The sequence below is a fragment of the Arachis ipaensis genome, chromosome B1 (genome assembly GCF_059453495.1).
Source record: "Arachis ipaensis isolate K30076 ecotype BB chromosome B1, ASM5945349v1, whole genome shotgun sequence".
Classification (NCBI taxonomy): Eukaryota; Viridiplantae; Streptophyta; class Magnoliopsida; order Fabales; family Fabaceae; genus Arachis; species Arachis ipaensis.
The window spans coordinates 113,811,157-113,822,890 of record NC_142436.1 but is presented as its reverse complement, the minus strand read 5'-3'; the positions used below and the strand labels follow the sequence as shown (position 1 = coordinate 113,822,890).

The 11,734-nt window shown below is 37.9% G+C and overlaps 1 non-coding gene across 1 annotated transcript; it reads left to right on the top strand.

Moving 5' to 3' along the window:
- Positions 1 to 5,681: 5,681 nt before the first annotated feature.
- On the top strand, positions 5,682 to 5,789 carry LOC148577989 (small nucleolar RNA R71). The gene has a single exon (XR_015903679.1). It is a non-coding gene; the product is annotated as a small nucleolar RNA R71 (small nucleolar RNA).
- The last annotated feature ends 5,945 nt before the right edge of the window (positions 5,790 to 11,734 follow it).

Below are 11,734 nucleotides of genomic sequence, written 5' to 3'. Positions count from 1 at the left end.
AACTTTACGTGAGTAAGGATCGATCCCACGGAGATTGTTGGCTTGAAGCAAGCTATGGTCATCTTGTAAATCTCAGTCAGGCAGATTCAAATGGTTATGAGGTTTTGATAATTAAAATATAAAAAAAATATAAAATAAGATAGAGATACTTATGTAATTCATTGGTGAGAATTTCAGATAAGCGTATGGAGATGCTTGTTGCTTCTGAATCTCTGCTTTCCTACTATCTTTATTCAATCATTCATACTCCTTTCTATGGCAAGTTGTATGTTGGGGATCACCGTTGTCAATGGCTACCGTCCGTCCTCTTAGTGAAAATGGTCCAAATGCGCTGTCACCGCACGGCTAATCATCTGTCAGTTCTCACTCATGTTGGAATAGGATCCATTGATCCTTTTGCGTCTGTCACTACGCCCAACACTCGCGAGTTTGAAGCTCGTCACAGTCATCCCATCCCAGATCCTACTCGGAATACCACAGACAAGGTTTAGACTTTTTGGATCTCAAGAATGCTGCCAATTGATGTTAGCTTATACCACGAAGACTCCGATCTTTCGGAATGGAGGCTCAGAGATACACATTTAAGCTTGTTTTCATGTAGAACGGAAGTGTTTGTCAGGCACGCGTTCATAAGCGAGAATGGTGATGAGTGTCACATAATCATCACATTCATCATGTTCTTGGGTGCGAATGAATATCTTAGAATAAGAAGAAGCTTGAATTGAATAGAAAAACAATAGTACTTTGCATTCATTCATGAAGAACAGCAGAGCTCCACACCTTAATCTATGGGGTGTAGAAACTCCACCGTTGAAAATACATAAGAACAAGGTCCAGGCATGGCCGAATGGCCAACCCCTTAAGCGTGATCAAGAGATCAAAAGTGATACAAAGATAGTCTCAAAAATGATCCAAAGATGTAAAATAAATCACTAAAAGTAGTTTTTATATTAACTAGTAGCTAGGGTTACAGAAAATAAGTAAATGATGTAGAAATCCACTTCTGGGCCCACTTGGTGTGTGCTTGGGCTGAGCATTGAGCTTTACACGTTTAGAGACTTCTCTTGGAGTTAAATGCCAGGTTACAGCCTGTTTGTGGCGTTTAACTCTGGTTTGTAAACTGTTTCTGGCATTTAACTTCAGAATAGGGCAGAAGTTGGCGTTTGAACGCCAGTTTTCATCGTCAAAACTCAAGCAAAGTATGGACTATTATATATTGCTAGAAAGCCCTGGATGTCTAATTTCCAACACGATCAAGAGTGCGCCAATTGGGTTTCTGTAGCTCCAGAAAATCCATTTCGAGTGCAGGGAGATCAGAATCCAATAGCATCTGCAGTCCTTTTTCAGCCTCTGAATCAGATTTTTGCTCAGGTCCCTCAATTTCAGCCAGAAAATACCTGAAATCATAGAAAAACACACAAACTCATAGTAAAGTCCAGAAATATGATTTTTATTTAAAAACTAATAAAATATAATAAAAAGTAACTAAAACATACTAAAAACTACCTAAAAATAGTGCCAAAAAGCGTATAAATTATCCGCTCATCACAACACCAAACTTAAATTGTTGCTTGTTCCCAAGCAACTGAAAATTAAATAGGATAAAAAGAAGAGAATATACTATAAATTCCAAAATATCAATGAAACTTAGCTCCAATTAGATGAGCAGGACTAGTAGCTTTTTGCCTCTGAACAGTGTTGGCATCTCACTTTATCCTTTGAAGTTCAGAATGATTGGCATCTATAGGAACTCAGAATTTAGATAGTGTTATTGATTCTCCTAGTTCAGTATGTTGATTCTTGAACACAGCAACTTTATGAGTCTTGGCCATGGCCCTAAGCACTTTGTTTTCCAGTATTACCACCGGATACATAAATGCCACAGACACATAATTGGGTGAACCTTTTCAGATTGTGACTCAGCTTTTCTAGAGTCCCCAATTAGAGGTGTCTAGGGTTCTTAAGCACACTCTTTTTGCTTTAGATCACGACTTTAACCGCTCAGTCTCAAGCTTTTCACTTGACACCTTCACGCCACAAGCACATGGTTAGGGACAGCTTGGTTTAGCCGCCTAGGCCAAGATTTTATTCCTTTGGGCCCTCCTATCCACTGATGCTCAAAGCCTTGGATCCTTTTTATTTTTCCCTTGCCTTTTGGTTTAAAGGATTACTGGCTTTTTTTGCTTGCTTTTTCTTTTTCTTTCTTTTTCTTTTATTTTTCGCCATTTTTTTTTTCGCAAGCCTTGTTTTTCACTACTTTTTCTTGCTTCAAGAATCAATTTTTTGATTTTTTAGATGATCAATAACATTTCTCCTTTTTCATCATTCTTTCAAGAGCCAACAATTTTAACATTCATAAACAACAAATTCAAAAAAATATGCACTGTTCAAGCATTCATTCAGAAAGCAAAAAGTATTATCACCACATCAAAATAATTAAACTAATTTCAAGGATAAATTCGAAATCATATACTTCTTCTTCTTTTGTGATCAAAAACATTTTTTCATTTAAGAAAGGTGATGGATTCATAGGACATTCATAGCTTTAAGGCATAGACACTAGATACTAATGATCATGTAATAAAGACACAAACATAAATAAACATAAAGCATAGAGAACGAAATCAGAAAAAATAAATAGACAAAGAGATTAAGGAACGGGTCCACCTTAGTGAGGGTGGCGTCTTCTTCCTCTTGAAGAACCAATGGTGCTCTTGAGCTCCTCTATGTCTCTTCCTTGCTTTTGTTGCTCCTCCCTCATAACTCTTTGATCTTCTCTAATCTCATGGAGAATGATGGAGTCCTCTTGGTGCTCCACCCTTAATTGTCCCATGTTGGAGCTTAATTCTCCTAAGGAGGTGTTGATTTGCTCCAAATAGTTTTGTGGAGGAAAGTGAATCCCTTGAGGCATCTCAGGGATTTCATGATGAGGAGCTTCCTCATACTCTTGTTGAGGTCCATGAGTGGGCTCTCTTATTTGCTCCATCCTCTTTTTAGTGATGGGCTTGTCCTCTTCAATGAGGATGTCTTCTTGGCCACAACTTCATAGAAGTGGTCTTGATAGACCTTTGAGATGAATCTCTGCATCTCCTATGACTCAGAGGTGGAAGTAATTACCTTCCCTTTCCTCTTTCTTGACATTTCTCTGGCCTTAGGTGCCATTAATGGTTATGAAAAAACAAAAAGCAATGCTTTTACCACACCAAACTTAAAAGGTTTGCTCGTCCTCGAGCAAAAGAAGAAAGAAAGTAGTAGAAGAAGAAGAAAATGGAAGAGATGGAGGGAGATATGTGGTTCGGCTAAGGGATAGAAGTAGTGGTTATAATGTGTGAAAATGAAGGAGTGGTGAGGGGTATATATAAGGGTGGGGGGAGGGTTAGGTTTCGTGTATTAGGGTTGGGTTTGGGAGGGAAAGGATTTTAAATTTGGAGGTAGGTGGGGTTTTTGGGGAGGAGTGGATGGATGTGATTGGTGAAGGGTATTTGGGGAAGAGTGTTATGAAAAGGTGTGAAGAAGAGAGGGAGTGAGTTGAGGTTGCTGAGGGGTCAAGGACTTATCATCCCTGCTCCATTTAGGCGTGTAAAACGCCCTTAGAGTGCACTTCTGGCGTTAAACGCCAGGTTGCTGCTTGTTTCTAGCGTTTAACGCCAACTTTTCTCCCTTTATTGGCGTTTAACGCTAAGTTGGTGCTTGTTTCTGGCGTTAAACGCTAGACTGTAGCTTGTTTCTGGCATTTAACGCCAGCTTGATGCTTCTTTCTGGCGTTAAATGCCAGTCTGATGCTTCTTACTGGTGTTTAAACGCCAGTAAGCTCTTCCTCCAGGGTGAGCTATTTTTAATGCTATTTTTCATTTTGTTTTTGATTTTTCAGTTGTTTTTGTGACTTCACATGATCATAAACCTAAAGAAAACATAAAATAACAATGGAAAATAAATAGATATAATTAAATAACATTGGGTTGTCTCCCAATAAGCGCTTCTTTAATGTCAATAGCTTGACAGTGAGCTCTCATGGAGCCTCACAGATAATCAGAGCAGGGTTGGGGTGTCTCAACACCAAACTTAGAGTTTGGTTGTGGCCTCCCAACACCAAACTTATAGTTCTAATGTGGGGGTTTAGTTTGACTCTGTATTGAGAGAAGCTTTTCATGCTTCCTCTCCATGGTTATAGAAGGAGAACCTTGAGTCTTGAATACAAGGTAGTCCTCATTCAACTGAAGGACCATCTCTCCTCTGTCAACATCAATCACAGCTTTTGCTGTGGCTAGGAAGGGTCTGCCAAGGATGATGGATTCATCCTTATCCTTCCCAGTGTCTAGGATTATGAAATCAGCAGGGATGTAAAGGCCTTCAACCTTCACTAGCACGTCCTCTACTAATCCATAAGCCTGTTTTATTGATTTGTCTGCCATCTCTAGTGAGATTCTTGCAGCTTGTACCTCAAAGATTCCCAATTTCTCCATTACAGAGAGTGGCATGAGGTTTATCCCTGACCCCAGGTCACACAGAGCCTTCTCAAAGGTCATGGTGCCTATGGTACTAGGTATGAAGAATTTTTCGGGATCCGGTTTCTTCTGAGATAATGTCTGCCTCATTAATGGATTTAGTTCATTGGTGAACAAGGGGGGTTCATCCTCCCTAGTCTTAGTACCAAATAACTTGGCATTCAGCTTCATGATTGCTCCTAGATAGTTAGCAACTTGCTCTTCAGTGATGTCTTCATCCTCTTCAGAGGAAGAATATTCATCAGAGCTCATGAATGGCAGAAGGAAGTTCAATGGAATCTCTATGGTCTCTATATGAGCCTCAGATTCCTTTGGTTCCTCAAAGGGAAACTCCTTTCTGTCTAGAGGACGTCCCAGGAGGCTTTTCTCACTGGGACTCACGTCCTCCTCACTCTCTCCAGGTTCGGCCATGTTGGTCATGGTTATTACCTTGCACTCTCTCTTGGGATTTTCTTCTGTATTGCTTGGGAGAGTACTGGGAGGAGTTTCAGTAATCTTCTTACTCAGCTGACCCACCTGTGCCTCCAAATTTCTAATGGAGGACCTTGTTTCATTCATGAAACTTAGTGTGGTCTTGGATAGATCAGAGACTATGGTTGCCAGGCCAGAATGGCTTTGTACAGAATTCTCTGTCTGTTATTGAGAAGATGATGGAAAAGGCTTGCTATTGCTAAACCTATTTCTTCCACTATTATTGTTGAAGCCTTGTTGAGGCTTCGATTGGTCCTTCTATGAGAAATTTGGATGATTTCTCCATGAAGGATTATAGGTGTTTCCATAGGATTCTCCCATGTAATTCACCTCTGCTATTGCAGGATTCTCAGGGTCATAGGCTTCTTCTTCAAAGGAGGCCTCCTTAGTACTGCCTGATGCAGCTTGCATTTCAGACAGACTCTGAGAGATCATATTGACTTGTTGAGTCAATATTTTTTTCTGAGCCAATATGGCATTCAGAGTATCTATCTCAAGAACTCCTTTCTTCTGAGTTGTCCCATTATTCACAGGATTTCTTTCAGAAGTGTACATGAATTGGTTATTTGCAACCATTTCAATGAGTTCCTGAGCTTCTTCAGGCGTCTTCTTCAGATGAAGAGATCCACCTGTAGAGTTCTCCAATGACATCTTGGACAGTTCAGACAGACCATCATAAAATATGCATGTAATGCTCCATTCTAGAAGCATACCAGAAGGAGATATTCTGATCAATTACTTGTATCTTTCCCAAGCTTCATAGAGGGATTCACCTTCCTTCTGTATGAAGGTTTGGACTTCCACTCTAAGCTTACTCAATTTTTGAGGTGGAAAGAACTTTGCCAAGAAGGCATTAACCAGCTTTTCCCAAGAGTTCAGGCTGTCCTTAGGTTGTGAGTCCAACCATGTCCTAGTTCTGTCTCTTACAGCAAAAGGGAAAAGCATAAGTTTGTAGATCTCAGGGTCAACCCCATGAGTCTTAACAGTGTCACAGATTTGCAAGAACTCAGCTAAAAACTGATGAGGATCTTCCAAAGGAAGTCCATGATACTTGTAATGCTGCTGCATTAGAGAAACTAATTGAGACTTAAGCTCAAAGTTTTTTGCTCCAATTGCAGGAATTGAGATGCTCCTTCCACAGAAGTCAAAAGAGGGTGCAATAAAGTCACCAAGCATCTTCCTTGCATCTCCACCATTGTTGTTGGGTTCGGCCATGTCTCCTTCTTTTTCGAAAATTTCTGTCAGGTCCTCTCCAGAGGGTTGTGCTTTAGCTTCTCTTAGTTTCCTCTTAAGAGTCCTTTCAGGTTTAGGATTAACTTCAATAAGAATGTCTTTATCCCTGTTCCTGCTCATATGAAAAAGAAGAGAACAGAAAAGAAGAGGAATCCTCTATGTCACAGTATAGAGATTCCTTTATGTGAGTAGAAGAAGAGAAGAATAGAAGAAGGAGGAGAGAAAAATTCGAAAATAATTAAAAAGAAAAGGAAAATATTTTTGTTTTTTTTATTTAAAAATTAGTTATAATTTGAAAATTAAAAAGAGAAATAAAATTAAATTAAAATTTAAAATAATTAGTTAATTAAAATGAATTTTGAAAAAGTGGGGAGGAGTTTTCGAAAATTAGAGAGAGAAAAGTAGTTAGATGGTTTTGAAAAAGATAAAAATTTTTAAAAATCAAACAAAAAGTTAAGTAGTTAATTGAAAAAGATTTGAAAATCAATTTTGAAAAGATAAGAAGTTAGAAAAGATTTTGAAATTAATTTTTGAAAAAGATATGATTGAAATAGAAAAAGATATGATTGAAAATCATTTTGAAAAAGATTTGAATTGAAAATTAAAAAGATTTGATTTTGAAAATTAAAGTTGATTACTTGACTAACAAGAAACTGAAAGATATGATTTTTGAATTTCAAAGATTGAACCTTTCTTAATAGGCAAGTAACAACTTGAAAAATTTTTGAATTAAAACATATAATGTTAGTGAGATTTTTGAAAATATGAAGTAAGAATAAGAAAAAGATTTTGAAAATCAATAAAAAAATTTCCAAAATATGTAAAAATAAATGAAAAAGATTTAAATTTTGAAAAAGATTTGAAAAGATAGAATTTTGAAATTGAAATTTATGAGTAAAACAAGGAAAGATATATTTTTGATTTTTCGATTTTTAGTAAAGAGAGAGAAAAACACCAAATTGAAACAAAACATAAAAATTATGAATCAAAACAACTAATGCATGCAAGAACACTTTGAATGTCAAGATGAACACCAAGAACACTTTGAAGATCAAGATGAACATCAAGACTTATTTTTGAGAATTTTTAAGAAAAGAAACACATGCAAGACACCAAACTTAGAAATTTTTAATGTTTAGACACTAACAAATTGAAAATGCATATGAAAAACAAGAAAAGACACAAAACAAGAAAATGCAAAGATCAAACACAAAAAATCATCAAGAACAATTTGAAGATCAATGAAGAACATATGATGAATTTTTGAAAATTAAGAAAAAATTACAAACATGCAATTGACACCAAACTTAAAAATTGACACTAGACTCAAACAAGAAACATCAATTTTTTTTTGTTTTTATGATTTTATTAAATTTTTTTGTAATTTTCGAAAATTATTTTGAAAAAGAAAAATAAGGATTGCAAAATTTTTAATAAGAATTCCAGGAATCATGCAATGTTAGTCTAAAGCTTCGGTCCAAAACACTAGACATGGCCATTGGGCAGCCAAGCTTTCGTAGATCATTACATTCAACAGCAAGATTGATAAAAATCAACAAGCTCTTGTGATGATAAGTTGAAACCTCGGTCCAAAAGATTAGACATGGCTTCACAGCCAGCCAGACTTCAACAGATCATCATGAAACTCTAGAATTCATTCTTAAAAATTCTGAAGCCATAGAATACTTTATTTTTTTGAAAATTTTTCAAAAATAAAAATAATAAAAAAAAGCTTAAAATTAAAATAAAATTACCTAATCTGAGCAACAAGATGAGCCGTCAGTTGTCCAAACTTGAACAATCCCCGGCAATAGCGCCAAAAACTTGGTTGCATGGGGATTGTTTGTTCCCTGACAACGACGCCAAAAACTTAGTGCACGAAATTGTGATCTCAACGGTGCCAAAAACTTGATACGCACGATTGTAATCTCAACTCCTTTTCACAACTCCACACAACTAACCATCAAGTGCACTGGGTCGTCCAAGTAATAAACCTTACGTGAGTAAGGGTCGATCCCACGGAGATTATCGGCTTGAAGCAAGCTATGGTCATCCTGTAAATCTCAGTCAGGCAGATTCAAATGGTTATGAGGTTTTGATAATTAAAATATAAATAAAATATAAAATAAGATAGAGATACTTATGTAACTCATTGGTGAGAATTTCAGATAAGCGTATGGAGATGCTTGTTGCTTCTGAATCTCTGCTTTCCTACTGTCTTTATTCAATCATTCATACTCCTTTCCATGGCAAGCTGTATGTTGGGGATCACCGTTGTCAATGGCTACCGTCTGTCCTCTCAGTGAAAATGGTCCAAATGCACTGTCACCGCACGGCTAATCATCTGTCGGTTCTCACTCATGTTGGAATAGGATCCATTGATCCTTTTGCGTCTGTCACTATGCCCAACACTCGCGAGTTTGAAGCTCATCACAGTCATCCCATCCCAGATCCTACTCGGAATACCACTGACAAGGTTTAGACTTTCCGGATCTCAAGAATGCTGGTAATTGATGCTAGCTTATACCACGAATACTCCGATCTTTCGGAATGGAGGCTAAGAGATACACATTTAAGCTTGTTTTCATGTAGAACAGAAGTGTTTGTCAGGCACGCGTTCATAAGCGAGAATAGTGATGAGTGTCACATAATCATCACATTCATCATGTTCTTGGGTACGAATGAATATCTTAGAATAAGAAGAATCTTGAATTGAATAGAAAAATAATAGTACTTTTCATTCATTCATGAAGAACAGCAGAGCTCCACACCTTAATTTATGGGGTGTAGAAACTCCACCGTTGAAAATACATAAGAACAAGGTCCAGGCATGGCCGAATGGCCAGCCCCCTAAGCGTGATCAAGAGATCAAAAGTGATACAAAGATAGTCTCAAAAATGATCCAAAGATGTGAAATAAATCACTAAAAGTAGTTTTTATATTAACTAGTAGCTAGGGTTACAGAAAATAAATAAATGATGTAGAAATCCACTTCCGGGCCCACTTGGTGTGTGCTTGGGCTGAGCATTGAGCTTTACACGTGTAGAGACTTCTCTTGGAGTTAAACGCCAGGTTGCAGCCTGCTTGTGGCGTTTAACTCTGGTTTGTAACCTGTTTCTGGCGTTTAACTTCAGAATAGGGCAGGAAGTTGGCATTTGAACGCCAGTTTGTGTCATCAAAACTCGAGTAAAGTATGGACTATTATATATTGCTGGAAAGCCCTGGATGTCTACTTTCCAACACAATTAAGAGCGTGCCAATTGGGTTTCTGTAGCTCCAGAAAATCCATTTTGAGTGCAGGGAGGTCAGAATCCAACAGCATCTGTAGTCCTTTTTCAGCCTCTGAATCAGATTTTTGCTCAAGTCCCTCAATTTCAGCCAGAAAATACCTGAAATCACAAAAAAACACACAAACTCATAGTAAAGTCCAGAAATGTGATTTTTATTGAAAAACTAATAAAAATATAATAAAAAGTAACTAAAACATACTAAAAACTACCTAAAAATAGTGCCAAAAAGCGTATAAATTATCTGCTCATCAATTTGGCAACAGGATTTGAATTGATTGTTGGAAGGGGTTCTTGGGTAGGATTATTTGTTGGGTTAGGTGGAGTACAGATAGAATTGCTAATTGGGATGAGTGGAGTGGGGTTGGAATCTGAGTGGAGATAAGGTTGTTCCTAGTGGGTTGGATTTTCAATAGCTTGAGATTGGTTGACAGATGGGTTGGAAATTAGAGTAGGAGGTGTGGTCCTAGAGGTTGATCCTATTCATAGTCAGACTGGATGAGTAGAGACTTTAATCACCACCTCCTTGCGTTTTTTAGATGGTGGTTCTTCCAAATACTCTGGTATAGAGACTCCATGTTCATAATACACATGCACCAATCTATTATTTCTTTTAGCATGGAAGCACATCTTTAGGAGTTTGGCATCAATATGGAGTTTCCTTAAACCAGTCTCCAATGATCTGTTGGAAACCAGCCACCAGCATTCCACCTTATTATACCCAAGCTATTTGTAGTAATCTCTAATGAAGAACTCATCTAATAGGTCTAGATCATGTCCAGGCATCTCAAAAGCATGGTCCCGAAAATATGATACAACACTGATGAGCGGATAATTTATACGCTTTTTGGCATTGTTTTTAGTATGTTTTTAGTAGGATCTAGTTACTTTTAGGGATGTTTTCATTAGTTTTTATGTTAAATTCACATTTCTGGACTTTACTATGAGTTTGTGTGTTTTTCTATGATTTCAGGTATTTTCTAGCTGAAATTGAGGGACTTGAGCAAAAATCAGATTCAGAGGTTGAAGAAGGACTGCTGATGCTGTTGGATTCTGACCTCCCTGCACCCAAAGTGGATTTTCTGGAGCTACAGAATTCAAAATAGCGCGCTTCCAATTGCGTTGGAAAGTAGACATCCGGAGCTTTCCAGAAATATATAATAGTTCATACTCTGGCCGAGTTTAGATGATGCAAAAGGGCGTTGAACGCTAGTTCTATGCTGCTATTTGGAGTTAAACGCCAGAAACACGTCACAAACCAGAGTTGAACGCCAGAAACACGTTACAACCTGGCGTTCAACTCCAAAAGAAGCCTCTACACATGGAAAGCTTAAGCTCAGCCCAAGCACACACCAAGTGGGTCTCGGAAGTGGATTTATGCATCAATTACTTACTTCTGTAAACCCTAGTAGCTAGTTTATTATAAATAGAACTGTTTGCTATTGTATTAGACATCCTGGATTGTATTTTTGATCCTGTGATCACGTTTTGGGGGCTGGCCATTCGGTCATGCCTGAACCTTTCACTTATGTATTTTCAAACGGTAGAGTTTCTACACTCCATAGATTAAGGTGTGGAGCTCTGCTGTTCCTCATGAATTAATGCAAAGTACTACTGTTTTTCTATTCAATTCAACTTATTCTGCTTCTAAGATATTCATTCGCACTTCAATATGAATGTGATGAACGTGACAATCATCATCATTCCCCCACGAACGCGTGCCTGACAACCACTTCCGTTCCACCTTAGATTGGATGATTATCTCTTGGATCTCTTAATCAGAATCTTCGTGGTATAAGCTAGATTGATGGCGGCATTCATGAGAATTCGGAAAGTCTAAACCTTGTCTGTGGTATTCCGAGTAAGATTCAGGGATTGAATGACTGTGACGAACTTCAAACTCGCGAGTGCTTGGCGTAGTGACAGACGCAAAAGGAGGGTGAATCCTATTCCAGTATGATCGAGAACCTCAGATGATTAGCCGTGCTGTGACAGAGCATTTGGACCATTTTCACAAGAGGATAGGATGCAGCCATTGACCACGGTGATGCCTCCAGATGATTAGCCATGCAGTGACAGCGCATCGGACCATTTTCACAGAGAGGATGAAATGTAGCCATTGACAATGGTGATGTTCTTACATAAAGCCAGCCATGGAAAGGAGTAAGACTGATTGGATGAAGATAGTGGGAAAGCAGAGGTTCAGAGGAACAAAAGCATCTCTATACACTTATCTGA